We start from the raw sequence: 22559 nt of genomic DNA, 5'->3' as shown, positions 1-22559 counted from the left end.
TCTCCCCACAGCAGAGTAATTTTATTCCAGATTCACAGATCCAGTAAATGCAATTCCTACTCTCTAGTACAATTTTCTCTCCCCTGCTTTACGTGTGACTATCTCCTCCTCTCCATTAGTACCAGCATAATTAACACATTTTCTCAATGAACTTTGGAAGCATTACATTGGAAGTAGATTTTTCTCTCATGAGTCTGTATCTCAACTCCTTATTTATTTCCTTTGTAATTTAGATTCCACCTAAATTTAACATTTTGGTCTTTTTTTTACACCTATCTCTCAAAATAAATCATATATCTATATCTATATAGCTAGAAGATATTTTCTGGTATTTTTCACACCATGTGCTCCAAGTATAAAAGGGGCCCTGGCAAATGTTCAATAAACATCTGTTTAGTAAGCAAACACCTTTCAAAAAATATTTTAAAGAAAATATAATTAAGTGTAGCATTATTATATCACAATATAATGATGTAAACTGTTACAAAATAAAAACTTGAAGATGTACAAATGGTAAGCCTTATAAATCTTAAAAGCTGTTTCACATAAGCAGCTCTTTTCAATTCTTAAGACAGATGATATATATTTGATTTTCTCTTATCTACATGTTTATCTTTCTCAAAACTTAATTGAATAATTCTCTGATAGCCATAGATTAACCCCCAAAATGAAATGTTCTATTTAAAGAGAACTGGAAGGTTCACCTATATATTGTTTCTGTGGCTATAATTATATTCCAACAAAATGTTACTTCATGAGGTATCAATAAAAAAGGTGTATAAGCCCTTACAAAGATGGAATGTTGAGAGAAAAATACAGTCTAAAGCAGAGTATTCCATGGAGCACAATGACAGTCACAGTGTTGCTTCTGCTAAGCGCATAATGGGTTAAAATTGAGACATTACTGAGCTTGTGGCCTGCATCTTGGACTGACATCTTTTTATAAAAAAAAAAATAGAATATGTACAATTAATATGCAAGAGCAAAATGTATCTGTATTTTAGCTATAAATGCAAATCCATATCCAAATAAAATATAGCAAACGGGTTTTTTTTTGTTGCTTGTTTTTTAAATCCAGACAAGCCCTTCATTATTGATGACAAAGAAAAACTACAGAACAGATGTCACATGTGCTAGGTTTTACTTTACTTCAGCAAATATTTGGCAAATATTTGATCCCAGTACAACAGAGGCAAATAATTAATAGTGGTTTACTTCTTCATTTATGAGCATTCCAAAGAATTCAGCCTATGGCATAAATGCATAATATATAGTCTCAATATCAATTATATAGTTTTGTGCCTGTATTTTGAAGAAATATTACAGTTCTAAAGTGAACAGCTGTTTGGTTTATTAGTAAAACATTATTATTCATCAGAAGCTAAAGAAAAGCCAATTGATCTTTTTTTTTTTTAACTTAAATCAGTATCTTTGAAATGCAGAGACATTCAAAACTGATTAAATTAGTTTAAATTGAAGGAAGCAACAGGTAATATGAACATCTTCCATTTGCAGCCTGAGTCAACCCAATCCAGCAGTTACACAGGGGGGACAAATAGAATAATAAGCCTTGGATACATTCTTGCCAAATTACCAGCCACCATCAAGAGAGGCCTGTGGAGAGTGATGCTGGACTGTCTGGCTAGGAAATGAGAGGACACCCAAAAAGAATCCAAGAAGTGGTGGTAGTCAGCATCAAGAAAGATTTTTAAGCAGATGACAGATAATAGTGGAAATGATGGAGTTGCTGGGTCATATGGTAGTTCTATTTTTAGTTTTCAAAGGAACCTCCATACTGTTCTCCAAAGTGGCTGTATCAATTGCCACTACTGGGCATATACCCAGAGAAAACCATAATTCAAAAAGACACATGCACCTCAATGTTCATTGCAGCACTATTTACAATAGCCGGGACACAGAATCAATCTAAATGTCCCTCAACAGAGGAATGGATAAAGAAGTTGTGGTACATATATATGGTGGAATAATACTCAGCCATAAAAAGGAATGAAACTGGGTCATTTGTAGAGACATGGATGGACCTAGAGACTGTCATACAGAGTGAAGTAAGTCAGAAAGAGAAAAAGTTATTGTCTATTAACGCATATATGTGGAATCTAGAAAAATGGTATAGCTGTTCTTATTTGCAAATCAGAAATAGAGACACGGGCGAAGAGAAGAATGTGTGTATACCAAGGGGGGGGTGTGGGAGGAACTGGGAGGTTGGGATTGACATATATACACTATTGATACCATGTATAAAATACATAACTAATGAGAACATATTGTATAGCATAGGGAACTCTACTCAATGCTCTGTGGTGACCTAAATGGGAAGGAAATCCAAAAAAGAGGGGATATATGTATACGTATAGCTAATTCACTTTGCTGTACAGTAGAAACTAACACAACATTGTAAAGCAACTATACTCCAATAACAATTAATTTTAAAAAGTAGTGGAAATGATGAACTTTAGTCTCTAAGTGAGGTAGGTTTGTGATTCTGAGGTATTTTAAGAACAAAGTTGTACATATTAGGAAAATACAGGTTGTCAACACTAGGGCTAAAAAGGAGGAAAAAAGAAAGAGTTCCAAACAGCATTTCTGATGGGATTACACCTCTGGATGAAAGCTGATTTCTCACTCCCAGAGCACAAAAGAGACCTCACCGAGGAGCAATGTCCCAGTGAAGACTTCTGAGGTCAGTCTTCTGTGCAGCCATTCTGGAGGTAGGGCTGGGAGTGAGCATTCAAATATAGGCCCCAGTTTAGAGAGAGATGAACAAAGTATCTTCAGACACCACAGAGGATACAAAGAAAATAAAGCAACACACTTCAACACTTCAATACAGGGGCTTTTCACTTGTTTGAAACAACTGAGGGGAACATAATGTATAGAACAGGGAACACTACTTAGTGCAGTGTTACCCTAAATGGGAGGGAAATCCATAAGGGAGGGGATATACATATATGTATGGCTGATTCATTTTGCTGTTCAGTAGAAGCTAACACACATTGTAAAGCAACTATACTCCGATAAAAATTAATTAAAAGATAAAGAAACAACATATAATTAGAAAATCCACTTTTTTTTCCCTGTATTTCTGTTTATATAATGGAGTCAGAAAGGAGATATGCAAACAAGATGTCAAATAATGGGGATTAATACAGAAGATTTTTTAAAGCGTTCAGCAGTACCAAATGCAACAAATTATATTAAGGGATGAGAAAGGAGCATGAATTAATAAAGCCCCAGAATTGTTTTGGCAGAAATCAGAATGAAGAGTAAGAAAGAAATATGTGATTTGGGAATTAAAGCTGTATTTCTAGAAGTTTTATAATCTGCTGCAAACTTGCTTGAATTGTGCTTGAACGCTTTTACTACGCCCTAAGCCCACTTTGCTAAATTATGTCTTATTTGACCTGAACACTTAATAGTTTCACTGACCATAACTATGACATTTGTAGGAAACAGCATCAAATATTTACAAACGCTGCAGTCAACATTTTCATCCTTATGCTTCCTGTTTTGAGAAAATGTACATTTTAGATGTTTTATATTTTATGGTAAATTATAGCACAATGATTAAATAATTTGTTTTGTCAACTTTTTCAAAACCGTGACGAAAACTGAAATGTATGCAGAGTGTAGGAATGAAAGTTGACTTATCTAGAATTTCAACTTCAGTGGGGTAGGAAAAAAGAATTTTTTCAGGGGTCACAAACATTTTCTAGAATGTATTATAAAAAATGTGACTCAAAAAAAAAATAAAATTCTTTTATACTGGACAGCTGATTGGCCACGTGACCTCTGTCTGAGATTAATAAAAAATATTGAATTATTACCAACTTTGCTGGAAGGCTTTACTCTCTGTATGTTGTCAGCTCCGATGAAAACAATCTTATCACTTGATCATTTTCTGGGATCCTGTGTCTTAAAGGAACTTAGATTTTTTAGTCCACTAGGTAAGTTCTCAAATGTGGGTTTATAAAGTGAGGTACTTGAGAAATTCTCACTAGTGTAATTATAGAAGTTAAAAAGCTATAGTGAGATTTTCATGAAGTTTAATGTATTAAATTTAAAATTTTCTTTATTCTGGCAGTATAGCTTTCATATTATAATATGAAAGTATGATGATTGATAGTACCTTTATTTTGTCTAATATACTCAATTTAAAAAAAACTGTTACAATGCATTTCCCTGTTTTAAATAAATAAAGATATTGCTTGGTTATTTGACAAGTATTATAGGATCACCTGGTTAAAATCTGGACATTAGCTCATATACTAATGGAAAAGTTCATTTATTCACCCTTATTCAAAGATTTCTTTATTAAAGTCAACATTAAACAACGAATATGATAATAAAGGAAGAGTAAAAGAGCATTTGCAAGACCAAGAAAAGGGTAAGAGTTTATGTAAATGCAAGAGTGAAAAAGCATCTTCCAAGACTCACCTAGGAGATTACTCTACTAGGATGTATGGTGAAGTGGTGATAATATAGTTTGGAAACCAAAACAGATGCAAATATTCAATTCATAGAGCTATGACATTAAGGATGTCTTGGTAAAATTAGCTAATATCTCTGAATTTCATTCTCCAGCTACTAAAATATATCTACACAAGTAGTAACATGATTAAATGAGTTAAATAATATGAAAAGCCTTACAGTATATCTTAACTATTATTAATTTTCTTTCTTGTAAATTCCTCTTTTCATCACCATTTAATAAAAACACACACATTTCTATACAGAACAAGATAGAACAATTAACTCCTAAATGACAGAGACCACATTGTCTGTCCATCTGTCTATCTATCCATCCATCCGTCCATCCATTTATCTATCTTTCTAATCATATACATATGATTTTTGAGGGTATATCGTCTTTGATCTTTATTTTTAACTATTAAGAACATAATACTAATCACTTTAAATGATTCAAGAACAGTAATATACGTAGATGAAAGGAGTATAAGAAGTAATCACAAATAAGGTATTTGTATTTGTGCTTCTCTTTCAACCAAATGTGTTGTACAATATTAAATATTATAACAATATATCATATATTTAAATAATAAATATATGCACATACAAAGGAATCTTATAAAGATCTTGGGTACAAGTGGAATATCATAATTTCCCAAGTTATATTACATATACTCTTTCAGGTAGAATCGTTATTATACGGTGTTACTGAATTTATTTTTTTTTAATGTTTAATCCCTTAAGTTTGGACCAAATCTATTAGGAGGAATCCATGAACAATTTTATACTGTTTGTTTTTATGTCTCTGTGTGTGCTGTTTTCACATAATATTATATCTGAGAATTATGAATAGATTATAGACTCCTTGCTACTTCCTAAGCTATAGATCAATTACTTGGTTTCTTTGATAAGATTGTGAATGAAGGATTTGAATTCCAAGAGACAGACACTAGTTAAAAGAGTTTTTCAACAAATCCTTTAGCTTATGCTCAAGTTGAGATAAAGCAGTATTCAGGTACTGCCAATGCTAATTATTAAGCCTTCTGTTGGAGAACATATTCCTTATTTTGATGAGTCATATACTGGTGGAAAGACAACACACACAAATGTAACTTAGATAATATTCTCCATTTCTCTGAAGGGATACAAATTTTAAGGGAAGTGTGGTGGCCAAAAGGTGGTCTTAGTTGCAGCATATATATCCCCAAATAGTTTCCCTTGGTGTGTAAATTTCCTAAAAGGAGTACACAGCAACAAATGACATGTCAGCACAAATAAGGTCTTACTGAATCTGAGAAGCTCATTTCTTCCTGTGTAAGGTCCTTGCATGCTCCTGGCTTACATTGATATTCCATACAAATTTATTTACAAAAACAATTGAGACCACAAATAAAGAGTAACTGTAGACATACAGAGCTTCCTGGTTTTCCTCCTAGGTCCCAGATCAAGTTTCTGCTTTCTAGAACCTCACAGATTTGTTTCTTTTTGTTTAAAATACTCTAATTTTCTTGTAGCAGGGGCAGAACAAGAAAACCAAACTCTGTATTAACAAATTAAAAACAAATGGCTAAATAATCAAAGTAAGCTCATGTGAATTATAAATCTTACCCAATACAATTTTACTAATGATTAAAAGCATGTAAGCAAAAGCTAGGCAGAACATTGCTTTCTGAAGGAAATTGTAGCTACAGTATAGCTTGTAAATGTCCCCTTTTCTCCAGCACTAATTACATTTTAGATTAATAGAGGAATTCTAAATAATATGTGCAGAATCATTATTCTTTGGGGAATATGTTTCAGGTTGGGTGCCCTGCAGTTTTATATTCTTTGGGTAGACAGCAAAAATGCATATATGACTCATTCCCATTTTCATACCAATTATTCTAGTCTCCATAAACCAGCAATTCCAATTTTATTTATAAAAAGCCATTGAGAAATACCAGTTTTGCATTGCTGAAAATACAATTTTTTTAAAATTTTGAAATAAGACAATACTTATTATTAATCACATCCTCAGACTGTTCAAATGTTGACAGCTGTCCCAATAATGTCTGTAATAGCAAAAAGATCCATTTCATATTTATGTTTCACTTTTATCTTCAATTTCTTTCCGTCTAAATCAGTCATCAGTGTTCCCTTGCCTTTCATGACTCTGACAGACATTTCTTGGATAGGAAGTCTACTGATAAGTATCATTAGCCTGTTTACAAGTAGGAGGCACTCTTTCTGTAGAACACCACCTCATTAAGGGAGAAGTAAGTTTCACCCCTCTTTTTACTCTTTCCTTTCCCACATACTTGCTACCCATGCTCTGTTTCTCCAGGGAAGGGCAACATGAACCCTCGTCTTATAACTAAGCTAACAAAAAATAATGAATTCTAGCTAAAATTCTTTTTCATTTGATTCTCATGTGTTCACCTGGTTGCCAATAAAAATTTTACAGAAATTTCATGTTTGTTTTATCCCCTTCTTGTAACTTGTAAAATTGTATTATAGGAGGGCAAAGGTCTGGCCTTGCAGTACTATGTTATATAAGCATTAGTATTAAATTATAAGACTTACATTTTTTTAGATAAAATTTGGATTATCACATGACAAATGGCTAAGAAGCACTTAGTCCTGCAAGGTTTTTCAGTGTTTCAAAGGCCCTTTGGTACATTCATGCCTATATGTATATTTTATTAAAACATTATTTGTGGATACAATACCCAGAATATATAAAAACATTTTTAACCAATTTCCTACAGAAAGGATTTAATTATGAAAAATAGGTTGTTTCCATTTTACCCTTTAAAAATTCTTAAATCAATAATTTTTGCACACTTCTCATTATTTACTAAGGGGATATTCCTAAAATGTAATCATTCTTTTCTCTTAACTCTTCCATTTGCACTTTATAATATGTTTAAAGTCTCAAAATTGAAAGCTCAAGGCAGTTTTAAATTCAAGGTAGGATACAAAACACAAATATCAGGATGAACGTTTAGTCAAGGCTTATAATCAAATAATTAGTATCAGAGTTACAGGAATTCTGGAGGGGATAAGCCCTGTGTAAAATTTTAGTATATCAGGCAGAGAAACAGAAGACCATGTACATGAGGTAACAAAGAGCGCTAGTCAGAGAGTCCATAATCCAAAGAGCAATCTGGCAGGAATATTAACTTGACCACATCCAGTCCACAATGAACGAGAACTCCCAGGATTTTAGTTTGTTTCCACCATCTTTGTAGAAGACTCTGTTTTAAAGTTTTTATCCTCTTTACCTGGATAATCACTCTGGTGATGTGAGAGAAAGTCTCTTTCTTTCCCCCTGTCTAAACCAAGAATTTGAGATTTCCATAATAATATAGAGCTCTATATTCACATTCCTAAAGGGTCCAATATGGTGCTGGATGATGACTGAAGAGAAATTCTGTTATTTTTATGTCTGAAATGGGTCCATTCTATGACTTTGAGAAGGGAAACGCTTCTGTTTGGTTTCAGAGCCTGGAGAAGTAAATAATTAAGATTTTTTTCCCTCATTTTTTCAATCGACTTCTCCATATAACCCTTCTTTCCTTATCAGGGCAGGCAAATAGCAGAGTTCATTTAGCAAGATAAAGATCTTAAAATACACAAATGTTCTATTGAATGGGACTATAACTTGTTTTTGTACCCTTGAAGGTTCTTAATGCGTTTAGACAGGCACAGTAAGTTATTTTAATAGAAATACTAATAAAAAAGCAGAGAGCTTTCAATTTGCGTAACGTGCTGAGCTGAAGTTTGTATTTAAATGCATCTGGGGCTCCCTTTGCTAGTTGGTTAGCAACTAATCATGATTATAGTGTTTGATTGCCTAACACCTACAGGCCATTACCAAGAGACTGTTTCTAAGTACTATAGGACCCACATTCCATTGCTGTATTATTTGAATCAAACTTTCATCATAATGTAGACTACAACTGCAGAGCTAGGTAGATACATACATACTTGGATACATATAGATAGATATAGATTTATAGATGTATATTGTAGACATAAGGTAATTTCAGGAAAACACTAAGAATTTGATGGTATGAAATTTATAAAATTAAAGATACAGCCAAGTAAGCAGTGTCATAAATCTTTTTTTTTTTTTTTTTAAGTTCCTTTACTACTGCCCCAAAGTAGTTAGGGATCCTACTCAAGACTATTCAAAAGTGACTAAGAGTGTTCAGATGAACCTTAGCCAAATACACAGCTGCATCATTGAATTTTACCCTAGACACACATATTGCACATCTGTTCTTCAGCCTCATTGAACAGCAGACTGCTCCAGTACATCAGATAACATTCATTAGTTCTTTAAAAGAGGAAGTCACCTGCTAAAGTCAGATAGCTATTGATTTCCACCACAGTTTCTGATCTGCATGAAACCTCTATTCTATTTCTAGCCTATTGCAAATAGAACATTTTTAAAGGCATGGTCTATATCTAAGTCAGCACATTGTGTTCACTGAGATAATTTTAATTCCACAGGCTATGCAAGAAGATATGCCAAGTGAAATGACAACAAAAAATAAGAATGAAAAAGAAAAGAGAGAAAGAAGGAAAGAAAGGAGAAAAAAGAAAAAAAGGAAGAAAGAGAAAAGAACAACAGTAATTCAGTGATAGTGTTAAGACAAGGAAAATAGCATATATATTTAGCAAGACTGGGGTAAAAAGCACTTCATTATTATCAGGCCATTACGTGGAAAATATAATTTACTCAGAACCATTCGGAAACATTCATTCAGAGTTAATATTAAGCAAACCAAACATCCTGTCATTTAATTTGTGCGTTTCCATCTGAAAATTTAGGCACAATGGAAATAACTCAAAGAAGCTTTTAAATCAAATAATTTTAAACTGTTTTTTATTCCCCTTGGCAAATGTGTGTGACTGTATAAAAGTCTGTATAAATTTAGTGAATTTTTTTGTTAAGAAAAAAGACAATTACTATGTATTTATTGGAAATTACAGTTCTTATCATAATTTCACTAAAAAATTCTAATAATTGTTGTCCCTGAAATTACAATACAGTTAATACTACCTAGTCAATTCCTTTAAAAAGGGGATATAGGCCTCATGGAACTTAAAATTTAAAAGTGTGTAAAAGAATAATGTAAACAGTAAAGGGAACTCCCTGGTGGTCCAGTGGTTAGGACTCTGCACTTGCACTGCAGGGGACCTGGGTTCCATCCCTGGTCAGGGAACTAACATCCCACAAGCCACATGGTCAGAAAAAAATATTTGAAAAAGAAAAAGAATAATGTATAAAAAGAAGTATAGTTTATATCATTCAGGTGGCCATGTCCTCGATATTCCATTAGTCCTGTGTGAATTGCTGTAAATTCCTGAATATGTTTTAATCCCAATCCTTAATCATTACATGTTCTCATGTTTAAAGTTATGTATTGTTTATGGCAGGGTTATTCAACTGTATAAATAAATTGACAATCGTTAAGTGGGTTCCAATAAAACAGCCAAGGAAGCTACAATTATAAAAATGAAAAAAAAAATTGTTTACTGGTATATCACAAATGTTAAATGTAAGGTTAAGTGCTATTTTTCCTTTGGAATCCTGTTGTATCAGTCTGGTAAAGCTTGATTTTGCTGTAAAACCAAGCAACCCTTCCTGTGCCTCAGCATGGCTGCTTTGCGTTTACTGCTCTCTAGTGGCTGGAGGCTACACTGTGGCGTCACAGGTCGGGTGAGCAGTCGGTGGTGAGTCCAGCAGGGCCTCGCTCCCAACCCCTCTGGCTACAGGCTCCTTGCGGAGCTCCCAGACTGGTCTTACGGGGATGGCCTCCTCCAATGAAAGGCCAGCTTCGAAGAAAAGGCCAAAGGTAAAAAGTTGCAAGACGAGTTGTACTGCTGTCACAGGAAATGGATGCTGGATTACAAGCATGGCAGCTCAGGCAGCAGAAGTTGCAGGAAGAAGAAAGGAAGCAGCAGAATGCTCTTAAACCCAAAGGCGCCCTACTGCAGAACCCACGACCAGGTCAATAAAAAGCAACTCCTGCCTCCCCCAGAAAAACAAAACCAAGTAACCCTAAATTCTCACAAGCTTAAAACAATTTAAATGTACTTATTGCTCAGTTGACATGACATTATGAGTTGGCTGGGGGCTCCACTCCATACTGTTGTCTGGTAATTCATCAGAGATGAATAACTATATGAAAGTATTTCTTTTTTTTGTTATTATATAAAGTTATTTAATGGCACTTTGAGCCTATTTATGGCAAATCCAAAATCTTAGACAGATGCTTGCTCAAGTTATATTGTATAAAATTAAAAATAATAATAACCTAATGATAGAACTACCATATGACCCAGCAATTCCACTCGAGTATATATCTGAAAAAAACAAAAACACAAATTTGGAAAGATACATGTACCTCAGTGTTCAAAGCAGCATTATTTACAACTGCCAAGATACGGAATCAACCTAAGCGTCCATCAACAGATGAATGGATAAAGATATATTCCATACAATGGACTACTATTCAGCTATAAAAAACAATGAAATTTTGCCATTTGCAACAACTGGATGGACTTGGAGGGCATTATGCTAAGTATCAATAAAATAAGTCAGACAGAGAAAGACAAATACTGTATGCCGCTACTTATATGCGGAATCTACAAAATACAAAAAACTAGTTAATATAACCAAAAAGAAGTAGACTCACAGATATAGAGAACAAACTAGTGGGAGGAGGGGCTAGATAGGGGTAATGGATTAAGAGGTACAAACTATTATGTATAAAATAAGCTACAAGGATATATTGTACAACACAGGGAATACAGCCCATATTTACAATAACTATAAATAAAGTATAAACTTAAAAATTGTGACATCACTCTGTTATACACCTGTAACATATAATTCTGTACATCAACTATATTTCAAAAAAAACCAAAGGATTCATGGCAAAAAATAGTAATAACCTATTTCTCTAATCTGGGTAAAATCAAAGTGAGAGCCAGGAAATAAATGTATTCTAAAAAAATTACTTATAGCAGATACTTATACTACATGTCGTAAATATTAAGATTAAGGATTTAAGAAGAGAGAAGTAATGAGATAATTATATTATCTTTGATGAGGGAAGGCCATTTTTTAAATAAGTGCTAGGTGCTGAGGCATCATTGTACATACAAGAGGCTTCCAAAAAATATTTGAAAACCTTTGGTTTTCAGACAAAAATAAAGTTGATTATAAATAATTTCAAGTATTTCATCAATGTTTCCTGAATATTTTCATGAAAATAGTCACGACTTCATTAAAAACCATCTAAAAGAAATCTGAACACATAGACTGGTCTTATATATTTTAATAAATAACGTGAATTATTTATTCTATGAAAAAATACATTTGTGTAAATAAGACATTTATTTACTCATAAAATATTAAGTAACAAATTATACTAAATATTGAAAATAGAAGGGTGAAAAGACCTAGGCATAGTTCTTCCCCTCAACAATTTTTATTCTACAAGAGAATACAGAATTTTAAAAAAAGCATTCAAGCTTTCCACAAGTGCTGAAAGAATGTTGTAACAGATAAAGATGAGAGTGAAGGAGTTGTTTTAGATAGAATAACAAGTAGACCTGCATACTGTAGTGAGATTTAAAGTTGATACCTGAAAGATGAAAAGAATTCGTTCATTTCAAGAAACAAGGGGAAAGTGTATTGAGGAAAATCTAAGTTAGAAGGATTGACGTGTTCCACAAACTATCTTAAAGCCACACTACTGATTTTAGATCTAATAGCTGAAGACCTTAGAAGTTTTCACTTCCATCCTTACAACAAGAGGAAGCGGGACAAATTGAAAATTAATGACTTATTGTTCTCATTTGAGAATGCAGGTTGTAATGTAAGTGACCACCCGTGAAGTTTTCACTTCCATCCTTACAACAAGAGGAAGCGGGACAAATTGAAAATTAATGACATTGTCCTCATTTGAGAATGCAGGTTGTAATGTAAGTGACCACTCTAACATCTACAGAGAAAGGCACACCAGGAGAGATACAGCAACCAAAATGTACTAGCATGGAGCAGTAGGCACTGGAGCCATAAAATGATAGAACACTTGAACGATAATTTTGATGAATTGCTGCAGGCTGAGTGTCCACTAATGTAAGACTGAGAAACTGCTGAGCCCCATCTCAAATCCCTTCATAATTTTACACCAATGTTTTGGGTGAGGATTCCTAAGATCACTTTGTCGCTATGGCAGAGGGAAGGGAAGAGGTCCTTGTGAAATACACCCAGAGTCCACTTCATTATTCGAGGGATAAATATTTCACTAGAGCACAATTCTGGAACCTAATTCCACCAGAGGAAAGGGAATTCCTCTCCACTCCAGCTACCTCCTACTTCCTGTCTCACCTTAGGTGAGACAGCAGGGGAGGGAGGAAGGCAACGCTTTACAGGGCTTAGCAGTTCAAGAAAGTAGATTGGAAATGATGTAGCCAGGAAATTGAATAGGGAGCAGAGTGAAGAAAAACTATACTACCATTAGAGAAGCACTTACAATGGTCGTAATCCCGAGACACAAGCTCACTAAAAGGCTTAGATTTAATCAGCAGACTATAGAACACTTCTCTTGCCTCATACCTTAACCACCACATCAACAGGGCTCCAAGGTAATAACCATGGATTACAGCTGAAAAAGTGTCTTCCTATCTGAGGAAGAGTATACAGGGAATCCAAAGTCCAGAAGAAAGAAAAATCCTTGGATACGGGTGAAATGAAAGCTTAGGTGCTGAGTACAGAGAGTGTTTCAATAAGCAGGAAGATGTGAACTGTTGCTAAAAGTGCTGATAGTTTAGTGAGATGACCTGATATGTCCATTTAATGTGAAAAGTGGACATCACAGGTGACCTTGACCAAAGTACAGTAACTTCTGTGGTATAATGGAGATAGGAGGCAAATTGATATATACTTGCTTACCTTATAATAAATACATGCTCTACCCCAAGAGATTCTGACATTTTATAAAGTGCTAGGTTCAGTCATGTATGTAGTGGAATGATATAAGGGAACAGAGAATGGCAAACAAAAATTGATATCAGTGTTAACTGGAAGTAGCTAGTGTTACTGGAAGTAGCCTTTCTATATATCATCTACATAATTAAGACATATCCTCAGAGGGAAATATATATATATATACATTTATAAAATATGAAAAATCAAATGCTATAGGTTAGCAATCAAGATGAAACTTTAAGATGTAATATTGATAAAAGCATACGATCATAAGCAATATGGCGCAAAAGACTAAATTATGAAAATATAGCAATTTCATTTAAATATTTCCTAAAATATAACAAGGCATCATCACTATTTTTCCTTTAACCTTTTTTTTCAAAATATTGACTATGCATAAATAGAAAATTATATATGAACATATAAAATCAAAGAAATTTTATTTAGTGGATTCTGAGCTGCTGTGTGTTTTCCTGATTCTGCCAAGAGGAAGAATATCCTTTAGCTGAACAATAAACAACTAAAATTATAAGCTTATTCATTTTTATCTACACAATTTTCAATACATTTCCATTTTTAGGACCATACCATGCCCTTTTCAACACTTTATGTTATAAACATAACACTTGAAAAAAGAAAATGTAGATTTTAGATTGAATAATTCCACATTTATATTTAAAAGTTAAGTAGTATATGCTATGACTTATAGATTAGATAGACACAAACCCAGAATTCATCTAATTGCTTGTCTACTGTCATAAAGACATGACTTCAGTTACTGATGATATCATTTTACATTTGGCTTAACAAATCATGGTAATGGATACAGACATACATTCAAAATAATGTGCATGTTTCCTTTTGTGTGTGTGTGTAGTCACACTTTTGTCTTTATATTATGCAATTTAGGTAACAAGGATATCACAAATAAGTTGGATAATGCCAATATTATTTAGTGGATGTGTATTTATTAATGACTGTTATAGGGAAAAAAATGTGCCCTTACAATGGTCATGTAACTGTTTCTTGCTGTTACTAGATCTCACCCTTACATATGGAAATGTAGAAATCGTAACCACTTATAAAAACAGATGTCCAATATATATTCATACATAGGTTGGATAGGTTTCTGAATATGCAGAAACGAGGAGATATGGTAAAACATGGATTTATCCCCCATTCAAAAAAGTTGTCTTTTTTTACTCATGTGTTTCAGCAGGTATAATAAAGAAAGATTTAATGATAGCAAGCTCAATTTCTATAACAAATATACCACAAAAAACTAATGGCTCAAACACATAGAAGTTTATCTCACTCTGACAGTTTAAGAAGGGTATTTATGTTAGGGGGCGTCTCTCTTCCACATTTTGATTCAGAGACCCAGCTTCCTTCCATTTTCTATCATCACCAAACCTAGAGTCTCAGAAACCTCTTAAACCATATAGTGAAATGGGAAATAAATTGAGGAAGAAGAAATTCTGTTTTTTATAGCCTTGTCCTGGAAGTAACACAAAATATCTGCTTCCATTTTATTGGCAATAACAAGTAACATGACCATACTTATTGTAAGAAGATAGAGAGGTTGGTGGTATGAGGCTGAGGTGAGGTGTGGGGGGGTGCTTGAAATGTAGCTTTTTGAAAAAAGCTAAGCAATTACTTCCCAGAAACCTTCATACTAATAAGAAAGGGGAATGTGTTTTGGCTAACACTTAGCAATCCTCGCCACGGTCCAACCTCTGGCCAGAAGAAATTTGTTTACGTTCATTTTTTCTTTTTTCAAGGGATATGATACACTTAGCCCCTTCCCAAGAGAGAAGGCCTGAAGCTACATCCCTTTTCTACCTGCAAGTTCAGGGTCTCTGTGTGACAGTTTTCTCTATCAGGTACAGATGTGTTTCTTCATGTTTTCATAGCCCATAAACTACAAGTCATGCAAATTACCCTACCTCTATCCAAACCATCATAGAGCGGAGACTGAAAAATCACAATTAATACTCAGACTAGATAAGAGAAGAATGAGGACACAATAGTCACTCGTTGGTAGCAAAGATGTAATCCTACTGCACAGGAAAAATGGAGACTCCAACCTGTCAGAGGAAAAAGTTCTTCAATTATATCCTGGATCTGTTTTCTGAGAGGAACTCTTCTATCAACATCTAAGTACGATATTCTTCTGGAGAGCTGTAAATCGTGCCCAGTTATTTCCTAAATGGGCCAATTACAAGGAGCCAAAGATATTTGAGAATTCTGGAAGTCAAAATCTTCCTAATGACTAAATTCTGGAATGGAAGAATAAGGACCTTGGTAAACCCAATCTTTGTTACAATGTACCATGTAAAAAGCCAACTTTTCAACAAAAAATTATGAGACATGAAAATAAATACAAAAGTATGCAACAACTTGGGAAAAAATTAGCCAGAAAAATATATCTCTGAGCAGGACCAGATATTAGGACTAATGAACAAAAATTTTAAATCAGCTGTATATGTATATTTAAAGAACTAAAAGAAACTGGGTTAAAGGACAAATGACAATTATGTCTCATCAAATATTTAACACCAACAAAGAGAAATAATGTAAAAGCACCAAATGGAAGTTCATTCTGAAAGTAAAAGGTAGAATACGTGTAATAACAATATTAGAAAAGCTCAACAATAGATTTGAACTAGAAGAAGAATCAGTGTACTTAAAGAAATATCACTATAGATTATCCATTCTCATGAACAGAAGGAAAATGAAAGGAGAAAAATAGAGCCTCAGTGACTGTGGGACCCTGGTGACCAAATCAGCATATGCACAAAGGAAGCCAGAGAATGAGAGAAGAAAGTGGAAAAGGTAGAAAATCATTTGAAGTAAGAATGAAAATTAATCTACATTTCCAAGAAGCTCAGCGACTCCAAGAAGAATAAACACAAAAAAGATTCACACCTAGATACATCATAGCGAAGCTGACAAAAGTCAAAGAAAATCTTGAAAACAGTGAAAGACAAACAATTTATCACATACAAGGGATCTTCAGTAAGATTAACATTTGACTGCTCTTCAGAAACCATGGAGGTCGGAAGACAAGAAAATGGGATCCTTGAAATGTAGTTAAGAAAAAGATTTTCAACAAGACATTGTATATCTAGCAAAACACTTCAAAAAATAATGGAGCTATTAAGACATTCCAAGATAAATAAAACTGATAAAATTTGTTGCTAGCAGCCCTGTCCTACAAGAAATACTCAGGGAGTTCTTCAGGCTGAAATTAAAGGTTACTAAACAGTGACACAAATCTACATGAAGAAATAAAGATTGCTTAAATAACAGTAACTACATGGATAAATACAGACAATAGTATAAATGTATTTTGTAACCCTTTTATTCTCTTATTTAAAAGAAAACTGGATAAAACAATAATTATAAATCTATGTTGACTGTCTGACATAGTGTATAAAGACAAATATGTGGGTTTTTTCCTAGGAATTTAAGGAGTTCACTATTTGAAAATCAATCAATGTAATATACCATAAAGGAAAATGTATGATCAGCGTAATAGATTAGAACAAAAGACTTGAAAAAGTCCAACACTTCTTCATGATTAAAAATAAAACTCAATACAATATGAATTGAAGAGAATTTCCTCAATCTGATATAGACCATCTATAAAAAGACTCACAGCTAGCGTCATAATTAATGAGGAAAAACTTACTGCTTTCCACCCTGAGATTAGGAACAAGACAAGGATTTCTGTTCTTGTCACTTCTACTGTATATTTTAGTGGCAATTCTAACCAGAAAAATCAGATTAGAAAGTGAAACAAAAGTCATACAGATTGTAAAGGAAAAAGTAAAACTATCTCTATTTGCAGTTGACATGCTTTTGTTCACAGAAAATCCCAGAGAATACAGTGAAATACTATGAGAACCAAGATGTGAGTTGAGCAAATTTATAAAATACAAAGTCAGTATATAGAACTCAAGTATATATCTATGCATAAGCAATAAAGAATTAAAAATGAAATTAAGAAAAAATTATTAGCAGCAGCATCTAAAAGAATAAAATACTTAGGAATGTAGTCTACAAAGGACATGCAAGATGCATACACTGTAAACTAAAAATTATCTTTGCCAGAAATTACAGACCTGAATAAATGGAAAGACATCCCATGTTCATGAATTGAAAGACTTAATATTGTTAAAATGTCAAGAATCCCCAAATATATTTACAGATTCTAGGCAATCCTTAACAAAATCCCAGTTGCCTAAATCAGCAAGTTGATCCAAAATTATTTATGGATATTCAAGTTACCCAGAATAGTCAAAACAATCTTCAAAGAAAAGAAAAAAAAATGAATGACTCATTTTCAAAACTTACTACAAAGTTTCATTAAGATAGTGTGGTACTGGCACAACTATAGACATATAGATCATTGGAATAGAATTGACAGTCCAGAAATAAATTCTTACATTTATTTACGATAGATTCATTTTCAACGAGGATGTAAAAATAATCTAAAGGGGAAAGAGTAGCCCTTTCAACAAATTGTTTCTGCGTTAATTGGATATCGAAATGCAAAAGAATAAATTGAACTCCCTCACACCATGTAAAAAATAACTAAAACTGAAGCAAACACTAAAATATAACACCTAAAAGTACAAAAGTCTTAAAGAAAAACGTAAGAGTCCATTTGCACTACCCTACATTAAGCAATTGTTTCTTAGATCTGAGGCCAGAAGTCCAAATGACAAATTAATTAAATAATTTGCATCAAAACTAAAAGCTTTCGTACTTTAAAGGACATCATTAAGGAAGTGGAAAGATAGCTCAAAGACAGGAGAAAATATTTGCAAACCATATATCTGACAAGACCTGTGCATCTAAAATATGTAAATACCTCTCACAGGTCAATAATCAAGACAAATAGACCAATTAAAACTAGACAAAGGATATAAACAGAAGTCCTCCAAAGAGGATATGCATTAAGGAGATGCAAAACAAAACCACAATGAGCTACTGCTTCACATCCACTAGGATGGCTACAAGCAAAAAGATAATAACAGATGTTGGTAAAAATGGAGACTCTCATACATTGCTGGGGGAATGTAAAATGGTGCAGCTGCTTTCTAAAACAGTTTGGCAGTTCTTCAAAAGGCAAAACATAAGATATCATATGACTCAGCAATTTCACTCCTAGGTGTATGCCCAAGTGAAGGGAAAACATTTATCCTCACAAAAACGTATGCAGGCATGTACTTAGCGGAATCATTGATAATAGGCAGTATAAGAAACTCAAATGTTTATCATCTCATGAATAAGTAAAATGTGATATACCCATACAATGTAATACTATTTAGCAATAATAATGAAGAACAGAGATTCTTTAAACATTTGAAAACATTATGATAAGTGAAAGAAGCCAGTTGCAAAATACCCATACACTGCATGACACAGAAAGTCGACAGACAATATTTTGGTTCTTTTGAAACCATCTTCCCTACAGATTGTAGACTCCATTGTGCTTGGTGTGCTTTCTATTATTGTAGAAATCATTTTATCAAATGCTTTCCATAACACAATATATGTGTCCATTTTTTTTCAGGCTATAATAGCTTCTTCTTAGTATCTGCTACCCAAATTTTAAAACAACACTACATATTATATTGAGGAAGTTCCCTTATAGTACTTGTTTGTTGAACATATTTATTGAGGATAGGTGTCAAATGTTTTTATGCATCTTTTAAGACGGTCATGTAAACTTCACCTTAAATCTGTTTCTATTGTGAAATACTTTGAGTTTTAATCCAACCTTGCATTTATAAAATCAACTCCACTTCATAATATGTATTGTATTATCCATTTTATATGTTGCAATATTCAATCTACTTATATGTTAAAAATTTGGCCTTGTCTGTTGTTTTTTAGCCTCACCTCTTGTCAGACTTCAGTTCCCCAACCAGGGATTGAACCTGGGCCATGGCAGTGAAAGCCCAGAAGGCATTTTGTTAATGAAGGATATTTGGGATATTTGGTATTAATTCTTTCCTTTTATCTTGCCAGTTTTTAAAAAATTTTTACAAAATATGTAGTAATAAATTCCAGACTCATTTCATACATCAGTAAGTTGGCTTTCTTCTTTTCTTGATTAGCCTTGTTAAGGTTTTATCAATTATTTTATTACTTTTCTGTTATCTACTTTATTAATTTCTGCTCTCTATTATTTGGTTCCTTCCATTTATTTAATGTTTCATTTGCTCATATTTTATAGCTTCTTAAAATAGCTTACAATTTAATTATTTTTTTCTTCTAAAATAAGCACTTAGAGCTGAACTCCAAAAGTTATTATATGCTGTATCTTCATTTTCATTCAAGACAAGCATTATATTTTTCCTCCTCTGAATTATTGTTTGCTCCATGGGTTAAGAAGTGAGTTATTCTCTAATATTGAAATTTTTCTAGATATCTTGTTTATTTCTAAATTCATTCTATTTTTCTTTTTCTTATTTTAAAGGCTTTGGAGAAATAAAACATCCCTGGTTTCATCAGTGTTCCTGTAAAAAGCCCTAACTTTCTGGAATACTTCATATACCATGAGAATTAGATTGATAGCCATTTTTAAATTAAATTTCTCTGATTTGGAAGTACAATAAAGCTTATATTATCTCTATAAAATGCCAAATGGTTACAACCAGTCTAGGTCCCTAGGTTAAGGCCCAAGGTGCTAGAGAACCTGGATTGTTATCTTCTTAAGTATTTACATTTCTGAAAGTTGGGAGATCTTGAACTTGGAGATATCTTGAGGTCATAAATAGTCTAGATGCATGGGGCTGTAAGATTTATTTATTTTTTGTCCCTACAGCTTTTTGCTTTTTTTTTTCCAAGAAAATCATCTAAATAAAATCATATGCTGTTGCCTTTGAGTAAATCATTTTCATCTAATGGATTTGAGAGGAATCAACATTGTTGGGTGCATTCACAGTTTATTTTTATTATTGAGTATTATTCCATTGTATGGATGTATAACAGTTTATTCTTTCCTAAATGAGAAATATTTGGACTATTTCCAAAGTTTGGCTATTATGAATAAAGCTACCATAAACATCCATATTCAGATTTTATGTGAACATAAGTTTTCTTTTCCCTAAGATAAATAGGAATAGGGTAACTGGATCATATGATAAGTGTATGGTATTATATGGTAAGTTTAACCTTATAAGACACTGCTAAATGTTTTCCAAAATGACTAGAACACTTTTGCATTCCTACCAGCAATATGAAAAAGTTTCTGTAACTCTGAATAGTATATACGGTGTAGTCAATTTTCTTGATAATAGTCATTCTAAAAGTTATAGAGTGGTACCCTGTTGTGGTTTAAACATTAATTTCCGTAATGACTAACAATGTTAAACATATTTCCATGTGATTATTTGTCATCTATATATCTGTAATGGTAAAATATCTTCTCAAATAATTTGGCACCTTTATTTATTCTTTTAATTTTTTTTAGAGTTTTTGTTATATCTTGGTCATAGTCCTTTATGAAATACATAATTTGAAATAAAAAGAAGAGTTTATCATCAGAAACACTGTAAGCCAGAAGACAATAAAACATCTGTACAGTGATGAAAAATACAATGATAAATCAGAATATGTATCCAGCTATCTTTTAAGAACAAAAGTAAAATAAAATGTATTCAGATAAAAAATTATATATATGTGTATATATATATATACACATATATATATAATTTTGTGAATATATTTTCCAAGAGTGTGGCATATTTTTTTTATTCTACTAAGAGTGGCTTTCAAAGAGCAAACATTCCTTGTTTTGATAAATTAGATATTCATAATTTATGATTTTCTTCCTTTATGGATCATAGTTTTTAGGGTGCATATAAGAAAATTTCACCTAGCCAGAAGCCATAAAGATTTTTTTCCATGATTTTCATTTTGAGTTTTATAGTTTTTGGTTTCACATTAAGGCCTAGAATCCATATTGAGTTAATTATTGTATATAGTGGGTAGAAGGATAGAGGTTTATTTTTTTCTTATGGATGTCCAATTGTTCTAGTATCATTTATTGAAAACTATATTCTATTTTTGTTGAATTGACTTCACACCCCTTTAGAAAAACACTGGGTCATGTATGTATGGGTTTATATTTAGCCTCTATTCTGTTCCATCATTTTGTATGTTTTTTTTCTCTTTCTAAAACCACTCAATTACTATAGCTTTAAGTAAGTCTTGACATTAGGCATTAAGAGTCCTCCAAAACTTTTCTCATATTTCAAAAATTGTGTTGGCTCTTCCAGTTACTTTGCTTTTCTGTACACATTTTTTAATGAATCTATCAAGTTCTAAAAAAAATATCCTGTGATTTTCTTTGAAACTGACTGAATTGATCACTTTAAGGAAAGCTGACAACTTACAGAAATTAAGTCTACTAATCCAAAAACACAGTAAATTTCTGTATTTATTTCTTTATTTCATCAGCATTTTACAATTTTAAATACATAAATGCTTCACATATTTTGCTGTGTTTAAACCTAAGTATTTCATGTTTTAGGTGGTACTGTTAATGGCACTTCTCAAAATTTTTAATTACTATTGTTCATTGCTGTTATATACAAATATAATCAATTTTTGTATAGAGCCATTATATTTGATAAATGGCTAAATTCACATATTGAGTTCTATTAAATTTTTAGATTATTTTAGATTGCTTTTTTGTAGGTAATCAATATATTTGCAAATATAGAAATAGTATTATGTTAAATAGGAGTGATAATGGCAGACATCTTTTTTTGTTCCTAATCCAGGTGGAAAAGCATTCAGTTCTCTTCAATACTTGTGATGATAGTTGTAGACATCTTCAGTAAGATGAATATTCCTTTCGATTCTAGCTCTATGAGGTTTTTTAAAATCATGACTAAATTTTGAATTCTATCAAATGCTATTTCTACTTCTAGTGAGAGGATCATAATGTTTTTCTTCTTTATTATGTTAATATGTGAATTACATTGATTGACATTTGAATGTAAAAACAGCTTTGCATTCCCAGCATAAATCTTATGTGACCATGGCATATTATTCC

The 22559-nt window shown here is 32.7% G+C and overlaps 1 non-coding gene and 1 pseudogene across 1 annotated transcript; both read left to right on the top strand.

Moving 5' to 3' along the window:
- Nucleotides 1-9628: 9628 nt before the first annotated feature.
- TRNAA-UGC (transfer RNA alanine (anticodon UGC)) lies at nucleotides 9629-9701 on the top strand. The gene has a single exon. It is a non-coding gene; the product is annotated as a tRNA-Ala (tRNA).
- A 434-nt stretch (nucleotides 9702-10135) lies between these two features.
- LOC112395157 (39S ribosomal protein L52, mitochondrial pseudogene) lies at nucleotides 10136-10497 on the top strand (annotated as a pseudogene).
- The last annotated feature ends 12062 nt before the right edge of the window (nucleotides 10498-22559 follow it).

This window comes from Neophocaena asiaeorientalis, unplaced genomic scaffold (genome assembly GCF_003031525.2).
Source record: "Neophocaena asiaeorientalis asiaeorientalis breed wild unplaced genomic scaffold, Neophocaena_asiaeorientalis_V1.1 scaffold25, whole genome shotgun sequence".
Classification (NCBI taxonomy): domain Eukaryota; kingdom Metazoa; phylum Chordata; class Mammalia; order Artiodactyla; family Phocoenidae; genus Neophocaena; species Neophocaena asiaeorientalis.
This window is presented reverse-complemented; position numbering and strand designations above follow the sequence as displayed.